The sequence below is a fragment of the Bufo bufo genome, chromosome 2 (assembly GCF_905171765.1).
Source record: "Bufo bufo chromosome 2, aBufBuf1.1, whole genome shotgun sequence".
In the NCBI taxonomy this organism is placed as follows: domain Eukaryota; kingdom Metazoa; phylum Chordata; class Amphibia; order Anura; family Bufonidae; genus Bufo; species Bufo bufo.
Genome location: NC_053390.1, coordinates 783,936,203 through 783,946,665, shown reverse-complemented (window position 1 = coordinate 783,946,665; position 10,463 = coordinate 783,936,203). Strand labels below are relative to the sequence as shown.

The following is a 10,463-nucleotide window of genomic DNA, read 5'->3' as shown; positions in this document are numbered from 1 at the left end:
AAGTTGTACAAGGGGCTACACTGAGGCAAGCTAAACCAGGTCTTGGATAACCCCTTTAAATATAAAAATAGAGCATCTTTATGTGATTAACAAAATAATAGTAAAGTTACATTTTGAAAAAAAAAATTTAAATCTAAAAAAATAAAAATATAGAAAATTATAAAACAAAGAAAGGATAGGGAAAAAAGTTAAAGTTGTTTAAGCCAACATTTGTGGAAAATTGGGCTTATGCCATAATCGGGGGCTTAACCATAATTCATAGTTAATAATTCATAATTCATAGGGCCCCATAGCAAAATAAGATAAGGCCCCATCACCTAGTATAAGAATATTAAAACAGCACTACAGCATCATAAATACCAATAATTAAAGGTATGTATAATAGCACCTCATATCAGAAAATACATATTATAGCAAAAAGCAACCATATTTTTAATCCCCCACAAAAAGGTAAAATGTTCTTTTACCCGATTGCCCCCCCCCCCCTTTCTTTAATAGCAAGTGTTATGGCTGCTATAGCTATAGTTAGTTACACCCATAGTCATTGATGTAAAAAATGAAAATCGGACATCATATAGTAAATATTAATATTAATGGGATTAGCGTGAATAGCTCACTACCTTTTCAGTATGGAATAGGTGCTCTAGTCTTGAACTGATCTCCCAATCAGAGGATAATTGGCAAAAGTGGAAAAAAATATATAAAACTGGCACTCAATCTATGTGAATCACATGAGAGAGATCACAATTTATTAAATGTATACTCCTAAAAATAGACAATAAAAATACAATAAAATACTCTATTATAAAACTAAAAATGACACTGCGTGACTCCAATTGGGCCACATATAGACTTCACAATTCATGCTATTAGTAATACATATCTATTGCTGAAAAATGTACAAACGGAGCACCTACACAGGGACAAAAAGAGAGAAAGAATGGATCACAGTAAATCTCTCAAAAGACGCATGTATAGTCCCTTAATTGGCTGTACAAAAAAGAAAATCCAATGGCTGTAATAGAGAAGTCCTCCTCTAGATTCTGAGGATATCTAATTGTAGACAGCAATGTGTTCCTACAAAAATATCCGGGTTAACACCTGAGGAAGGTAATCACTTCACAAAAACGCACAGTGAACCTATATTAGTGAACCTATATGTTAGCAGTAAGTTTGTGTTGACGTCACTGATTAATTTTCCCCATTCTCTGATCCGTCAGAACAATAACCCACAACAAACGGATCCTGTCTGTGGAGCATCCGCCTTCACTCGGTCAGCATTTGCTCAATAATCCATCAGTATTGCTAATGCCCAAAAAAATATAGGAGTGGATCTAAAACAGAGATGACATGTGAATGGAATATTTGCATGTCTTCTGTGTTTTGTACCCACTCCTGCTTTTGGCTACCAAATCATAAGTCAATTCTGATGGGACCATACAGGCCTTACAGATGTTACACAGACAGGATCCGTTGTGCTTCTCATTTTTATTTCCTTCTGACAGATCAGAAGAAAGGTCAAATAAATGATTGTCAGGCAGGCCGAAAGCCAAAATAGTGGACCAGTCATGAAGTAGGGATGGTGGGAACAGCATGAGAACTCCACAGAGTGGCCCTATGACATAGTGGTGAGGTGTAAGCAGCATGAGGAGACCACAGAGTATGAGGTATCCAGTTTGGAATTATATGTCTGTTCCTTTATTATTGTGCCGGCTACTTCAATTACTGGATTGGGTATTGATGTAGTCTCACGGCGCTGTAATATGGGCATATTGCCCTTTTCAAAGATGGCGTCCGCGTTGGTTCGGGGGCGGGAACTGCTGTTGCAGTGTGCTCTGTGCGGAGTGGTTCCCGACCTCCTCCCCCTTGGGTGCGCATGCGTGGCATCTTAGGGATGGGAATGAGCTGACATGGCTGATATCGCGAGGTCTGGTCACGTGTCCGAGCTTTCGGATGCCTTCCCACGTCATATCGCGGGATTTCGCTGCCATTACATAAGACGCCATACATGGCTTATGGTAAATTTCCTCTAGACCACAGGTGTATGTTTTATTGATAATGAAGAAGGAGGGATTATCTGTATTTTATAGGGTATATATAGCATGGGTTTAGTTCAGATGGATATGCCCCCAGAGGAAGCAAGGCAAAAAGTACGTCAGGTTTTTTCTGCCCCCCTCCCTCCCCCCAGCTCATGGTCTGTATGTCTCCTTTATTCCAGTAAATTTTTAACTTTTATGCCCTCTGGTTTTATTCTAACTAGGGAGGCTTTCTAGATCTTTTGACTATTATGGTGGTAGTTTGGTCTTATTATTTCCCTATTATATATTGATACTCATGACAGCATGATAAAGTGTTGGGGAAGTGTTTAGTTAACATTGCACTGGTGTTGGTGAGTGACTCAGCTCATAATTTTGCATTACTGGTTGAATATTGAATACTAGTAACCATATATTTTTAAGTGAGAGGGACTAATACTAGGGTTGCCACCCGTACGGTAATGACCCGGACAGTCTGGGTTTGTAATCCTGTGCCCGGGTACAAGCCTTTCTCAGACCCGGATACAGGATTCATTTCAAATTGCAGTGCAGACTGTCTGACTTGCTCGCTCACGGTCCTGACAGCTGGCGGTGAGTGAGCGACGGCGAGCTGTGAGCGGCCGGCACTCCGAGACCGTCTCGAACCTGAAGAGGACGAGGCCGCCGGTCAGGATGGATTGGAAGCTGGGGGCTGCGGGTGGTCAGGAGCAGGAGCACGAAGACACTGCTGAAGGAGAGCAGCAATCCCTCACCCCACAGCATGGCGGCCACGCCGGGACTGAGCTGCTCTCACTCCCAGATCAGGCCGATAACAATGAGACGAGCCGCGGGCCTGCGCTCCTCCCGTCCCCGGCTCTTCTGCTGTGCTCCTTTCCTATTACGACACCTCCACTCTCCCCCGGTCTCCGTTACCGAGCCCAGGAAAGCTGCCGGACTCTCACACAACACTCTACAGTCAGTGTGACGGTTCCAGGGGGATGAGGGCCACATTACTCTAACTGGGGGTCACTAATGGGGGCATTATTCTTAATGGGTGGCACTAATGGGGGCATTACTCTTACTAGGGGCATTATTCTTACTGGAGGGCACTAATAGGGGGCATTATTCATTCTGGGGCACACTAATAGGGCCATTACTCTTACTGGGGCACACTAATGGGGGTATTACTATTACTAGGTGCATTACTATTACTGGGGGCGCTAATGGGGACTTTAATATTCCTGAGGAGCCACAGTATGACAGCGACTTCACACCCTGTGTTAAGCCACGCCCCCACAACCATACCCCCTTTGGGTGTGGCTTAACTTGCCCGGTATTTTTTGTTGGGAAAGGTGGCAACCCTAACTAATACATGTGGCCCTAGAGCTCGGTGGGGCTATCATTTTCACAGCATTGATCTGCACTACTTTTTACTTATTATTCCTGATATTTATGTAGTGTGTGTCCTTTTAGATGACACAATAAAGATGATTTTTGTACTACATTTGTGGTGTTCGTAATTGGGTCTTGCACCATAAGTAAGCAGGAACTATCAGAAAGGAGACTACTAGAAAAACAGCAGGAGTGGTGAGTGGATAAAGCCTGCAGTCACTGACTGCTGGCATTACAGGTGCAAAAAATTGTCACTATGATACTCAGGGTCTGATGAGCCCAGGGCCGTCTTTAACGCGTGGAAAAAGGGGCAAATGCCGGGCCCAGTTGCTCCTGGGGGGCCAAAAGCTGCCTCTTAAGCCCCGCTGGCCACTGGTGACGTGGGGGGCGGCGGCAGGGCACAGGGAGATGAGCGCTTCCATTGTGGAAGTGCTCATCTCCTTAGTCATCTGTATCGCCGTCCTCATGACAGCGATACAGATGGAAGTGCTGCGGCGGGGCAGGGGAGGGTGAGGCGTCCCCCTTAACTGTTCCTCTGATAGGCTGCAGGCACTAGGCCGATGCAGGCGGCGCAATTACGTCATCGTGCCGCCTGAGCCGTACAGCGCGGGACACAGGCCGGAAGAGGCCTGCATCGCATTGCTGCCAGCCTGATGGAGGTAAGTATAAGTGTTTTTTTTTTTATATGGTACTACTACTGGCACATTATTGGGGCGCATCTATGGGGGCACCTGTTACTGGCACATGTTTGGGGGGCATCTATGGGGGCACCTGTTACTGGCACATGATTGGGGGGGGTCTATGGGGGCACCTGTTACTGGCACATGATTGGGGGGCATCTATGGGGGCACTTTTTACTGACACATGATTGGGGGGCTGGGGGCATCTATGGGGGCACATCTTACTGGCACATTATTGGGAGGCACTGTGGGGGCATCTATGGGGGTACTTTTTACTGGCACATTATTGGTGGCACTTTTTACTGGCAAATTATTAAGTGGCACTATGGGGGCATCTATGGGTGCACTTTTTACTGGCACATTATTGGGGGCACTATGGGGGCATTGACTGAGGCCACAAAGAAGGGATATTTTATATGGGGGAAGGGGGAGAGGAACATTATGGGGGCTTCTACTGAGGCCACAAATAATTTTATATAGGGGGCTCTGTATAGGGGCATTTTATACTGGGGCACATTATGGTGGGTACTATGGGAAAGGGGAGAGAGGAGTACTATGGGCTCATCTATGGTGGGCACTAAGAAGGGTTATTTTATACTTGCAAATTATGGAGGACACTGAGGGCATCTACTGGGGCACTATATATGGGTCATTTTATACTGGTACATTATGAGGAGCCCTAAGAACAAGGGGGAGAGGAGAACTAAGGGGCATTTACTGGGGGCACTATAAAGGGGTATTTCATACTGGCACATTATGGGGGCACTATGGAGACATTAGCTTAACTGGGGGCATTAAAAGGGGTATTTTTTGCACTGGCACATTATAAGGAGAATTATCACTACTGGGGGGCATTATGATGGGCTTTATTACTACTGGGAGTCTATGGGGAACATAATTAATAGTGTTGGAGGAGTGCAGCCTGCAGGTGCAGCCGCTTTCTTCTTCCCCAGGACCCCAGCCAGGGCGACATTGGTGAATGGTGTACGTACCGTGTTTGTCTCCAGTCCCCAGAGCCCGACCAAGAGCCAGACTGCAGCCAGAGACCAGCTCATCCTATTGTCCTGGACTGGTAAGTGGTCAGTAGACAATGCAATATGTTTATTATTTACTGTATTTTTTGCCTTATAAGACGCACTTTTTCCCCCCAAAAGTGGGGGGAAAATGGCCGTGCGTCTTATAAAGCGGATTGCGGATACTTCGCTGGCCGCTATGCTGCACAGCGCGGCCAGCGAAGTATCAGTGTGGAGGGAGGAGGCGGGGACACTCATGGTGGGGCCCGGTGCAGTGACTCTACTCTAATACACCAGGCCCCGCAGCTGTTAAGTACATTCAATCCGAATGGGTCCGCAATTACTGTTCTGTACTTACTGTAGTACCTTATGTATAGCATTAAGATGGCGCAGACCGGCAGCTCCCTCCTCATGCGCCGCCTGCCTGTTCATTCATAAAGTGAGATAAGCAGGCAGGCGGCGCATGAGGAGGGAGCTGCGGCAGGCGGCGCATGACCGAGGGAGCTGCCGATCTGCGCCGTCTTAATGCTATACATAAGGTACTACAGTAAGTACAGTACAGTAATTGCGGACCCATTCGGATTGAATGTACTTAACAGCTGCGGCGGGGCCCCGTGTATTAGAGTAGAATCACTGCACCGGGCCCCACCATGAGTGTCTCCGCCTCCTCCCTCCACACTGATGCATCTGATGGAGGATCTGTAGATGACACTTATGGGGATCTGCGGAGGACATAAGTGTCATCCACAGATCCCCCGTAACAGTGCGTCATCCACAGATCCCCCGTAACAGTGCGTCATCCACTGATCCCCCCGGTAACAGTGCGTCATCCACAGATACCCCCGTAACAGTGCGTCATCCACAGATCCCCCCCTGTAACAGTGCGTCATCCACAGATCCCCCCGTAACAGTGCATCATCCACAGATCCCCCCCATAACAGTGCGTCATCCACAGATCCCCCCATAACAGTGCGTCAACCACAGATCCCCCCCATAATTGTGCGTCATCCACAGATCCCCCCATAACAGTGCGTCATCCACAGATCCCCCCCATAACAGTGCGTCATCCACAGATCCCCCCATAACAGTGCGTCATCCACAGATGATATGGGCAGATCATCTGATAAGGGGAAGGGGGCGGCAATTTTTTTTTTCTTGCCTAGGGCGGCAAAAATCCTTGCACTAGCCCTGATTATACCCAATCTGCTCTGAGATCCTGGCTCCTGATCATCCTGCAAATGGACCCTAAAGGGGCAGCACTTGTGCCAATGTGCCCAAAGTGGGCATTTCTGTACGGGCATGAGGCTCAAAATGTATTGTGAATGGGAAGGGCATACTGGGTTTCAACCTGCTCAATTTATTGTTCCTTGTGGACACTCAGCCCATAGGAGAAGACACCGTTATAACTTTATATGCATGCCGATCATGTATTTCTCTTATATTCTACCGTCATATACCTCCTTTTGCCGCTGTCTCTTCTACATCACCCATATAGTTTCATCTACACATCTGGATAGGTTTCCATACCACCAAGTTAATTTCTTTCATACATGTTCCTGTATTTTATTTTGGAGTGCCCCCTTATGGCGTCTCAGGTAGTTGCATGCAGCCCCACGTCTGTAATGTGACAGGATGTTTCCTGTGGTCATAGTAATGCCCATATGGAGCTAAGCTGCAGTGTAAAGCAGGACAAACAAACAATGTGTCTCTACATCAGTGCATGAAGCTGACACAGAGACACTTACTGTACCTGAGTGCACAGAGCAGGACATCGCGGCATTACACTATGTCGGTCTGCAGAGCAGAACTGGGGGTTCAGCACTGGAAATGAGGGGTTCACTTCACACCAAAACACATATTACTGACAGCACACTCACTTCTCACCTAAAGTCATCGTTTTCACAGAAGTCACTCTCATCATCCTCTACACTGTCACTTGCAGAGGAATGAAAATCCCAACTCCCGTGGCACAGAACAAGCCAACTCAGCGCCCATCAGCGAGACAACATAGAGCGCTAGTCGGGATTCCAGCGGGTGCAGAGCTAGCCACTGATGATGTACTGAGTAAAGGGGGGCCCCGAGGACAGGATAGAGGAAGCAGGGAGCTCGAAGCAGAGCCTGAGCCCCAGACAAGGGGCTCAAGGCAGGAGCGAGAATTAAGAGTAATTAGGAGGCAGGCCTTTTGTCCAAGACTGGGCCCCCTTCCTCCAGGGGTCCCATAGCAACTGCGTGGTCTGCCTCCATTGGAGGTACATCGCTGACTCTACCTCTTAATATTTTTATTTTTTCTGTAGAAAAAATCTATATCATATAACCCTCCATGCACACAACCATATCTGTTTTGCGGTCTACAAATTGCGGATTTGCAAAAACAAAAATCTGGATATGGTCCATGTTACATCCACATTTTTGCGCGCCTGTTGACTTCAAGGGTATGTGGTCCGGATATAGTTTCTGTCAATACAAAACTTTCCCCTATCCACAAAATTTCTGGGACCACCACTGATCACAAGAACTGGATCCTGTGTCCACTTATGAATTAAGTGGCAGGTCGAGCGTGCACATAGCTACTCTCCATGGGTCTGCTGGAGATAGTCGAGTACAATGCTCAGCTATTTCCAGAAGTCCCATAGACACTGAATGAAGCAGAAGGGAACATGATTGACGTACCGTTCCATTTCTTCGGGGACACAGGATCCCCATTCTCATGATCATGGGGGACCCAGCAGTCCCCACCAATCAGTCCCCCACTGTAGGTAGGGGATAAAAAAAATAAGCCTAGCTGTAAAACCAAGAAAGGCCATATAACTATCTGAGCAGCAAGGGTCCGACACCCTGCACCCCCATCCAGTTGACTATGAAGATTCATAAAGAGGCTCAGACACACCACTACTTAATATACACTGACTTCTTTATTAACTGCAAGGTATCAAATGTACAGTAGTTGTTCTCATTAGAAGTCAGGGCACTGGTCTTAAATGTGGCCCTGTTGATGATGGGCCTTTGACTCATGATGAGTCGGGCCTTCAGCACTCAGGAGAGGAAAAACCCCCAGTGGAGGAAACCTCTAGGGAGCCATGGCTGAAGGACTGCCCCTCCCCTAGGCGGTGGAAAACTGGTGAATGTCAAGTAAGTTGACTTCTGCAGAGACCAAGCCTGGAATCTGCCTTTTGATGCAGCAGGAAATTCACTTCTTTGGTGAATACATCTGTCTGCGGAAAGTCCGGTGAATGACAAGTCCAGTGGTTATTGCAGAGACCAAGCCTGGAATCTGCCTTTGATGCAGCAGGAAACTCACTACTTTGGTGAATACACCTGTCTGCGGAAAGTCCGGTGAATGACAAGTCCAGTGGTGAATGCAGAGACCAAGCCTGGAATCTGCCTTTGATGCAGCAGGAAACTCACTTCTTTGGTGAATACATCTGTCTGCGGAAAGTCCGGTGAATGTCAAGTCCAGTGGTTATTGCAGAGACCAAGCCTGGAATCTGCCTTTGATGCAGCAGGAAACGCACTTCTTTAGTGAATACGTCTGACTGCAGAAAGTCCAGTGGGTGAGTGCAGAGACCGAGCCCGGAATCTGCCTCTTGCTGAAGTGCAGGTCATCTGATCCTGACATGGTGGCCACCATGTCGCTGACTTGTGGTAGAGTCATCACCTCCAGCTGTATCCCATATTCATTGCAGGGACACAGTGAGACCCCCGCTCTGGTACAGTGATCTGCAGATGCAAAAAATATAACTAATTATGACTGAACATGGAAGGACGAAAAATTACATGTAAGTGACACACAATTTACTGTATTAAACTTGGGCCCATGTTTCTAACAGCGATACCAACGCTTATCAATGTCATTGACTGTTATAGCTGTTATTCTTGTTCTGGGACCCACTGCTGTATCCAACATAAACAGAATACACCTTATAAGCGTGGGATGATTTATTTTCAGATATTTTTGGAGCTCAGGAAGGTTTGGAGCTCAGTTTTCCTGATACAAATCACCAAAACCCCTGCTTTCTTACACACTTCCATAGTTAAAATTCTGGGAGCCATTGCTCAAGGAGATCTACATATCAAGGTCAATGGGAGCTCCCCCCAGTGGTGACTGTAGGCAGTTAGAATTTTATCATTCTTATATGCCATGTATCAGGCGATTTGGATGATTTTCCACTAATGTCTACTGCTCTAATCATCTTCGTGGAGAATCTAAACCCTACATTATTCTGTGTCATCACTCTGGTGTCTCCAGAATTTGGCATCATGTCTATTATTATTATGAGCTCCTGTTATAAATCACATCATATTTTATGACTCATGTAACAAGGATCTTACCTTATTTAGGGCTCTTTTTGGTTCTTAAGGCCAATACCTTCTAGCAGGGGTCACTGGTGACGATCAGGAGATGGTTTCTTCTGCACCTCATTTTGTCTCAGACCTCTGGTGATCCGATCTGCTGCAATTGCCTTCTTAACCCCAGGCTGTTTTCATTTCCAGTGGTGACCAGTGGATACCGCTGTGTCCAAATTATACAGAAAACAATATAAATATACACAATGAGGATACAAGGTCTCCTCATGGATGTGGTCCCTATCATCTGATAGTCTGACAAATGTTCCTGGGACACAACTTCCTGATAATCGGGTCTGTAGGACCGAGTTAACATAATAAACTAGGCTACCCCCCCCCCCTCATAAATAGGTATAACTATAGACACAGCAAAGTTATGGGGCCCATAGGCTAAAAGGCCAATGTTTGTGGGGTGTGATTACCCCGAACATTTGGTGTTGTCTAAGTACTTTCTACACATACATATATTATCACATGAGAAGACATTATTACAATCCGTACACGGAAATGATCAAACTTATAATAGTCACTTACCGATGCCAACAAGTCTGTGGGTTGTAGACCTGTGCCATGGGCCAGCGGTTGTAATCTGGGATTAGGTAGAGACTGCAGCTTTGGTGAAGTAGAGGATCCAGGTCTGTTTCGGTAATATCAGGCTTCTGGTCAGGGCGATCTCTTGGCCCATCATAGACTCGACATGTCATGAAAGGCATGGAGTCGCTAATTGACCTTTTTGGGAAAGCCTGTGATCCTGCCATTCTGTAGGCAGGATATTAGATGGTCTCTCATCACATCGTGCTGGAAGATCGCCGTGGGTTCACCGTCATCTGCCAGAAACTCAAAGGCAAATGCTATGGCGAACACCCCACAGTCATAGGTGTTTCTCTGCTGATCCACGTTGAGAAATCTTAGATTTTTCAGGGGCTCATTGACCACTACACTGTAGATGTTATTAATCTGCTCGCAAATAGATAGAGGCAATTTGTTGGTCTTGATGCTGTCGGCCACTAGGATGTCGC

The 10,463-nt window shown here is 46.5% G+C and overlaps 1 long non-coding RNA gene across 1 annotated transcript; it reads right to left on the bottom strand.

The window, feature by feature from the left end:
• Positions 1-8,566: 8,566 nt before the first annotated feature.
• LOC120991826 lies at positions 8,567-9,494 on the bottom strand. The gene is made up of 2 exons (XR_005776828.1): positions 9,430-9,494; positions 8,567-8,817 (listed from the first exon to the last, which is right to left on the bottom strand). It is a non-coding gene; the product is annotated as an uncharacterized LOC120991826 (long non-coding RNA).
• Positions 9,495-10,463: the final 969 nt, after the last annotated feature.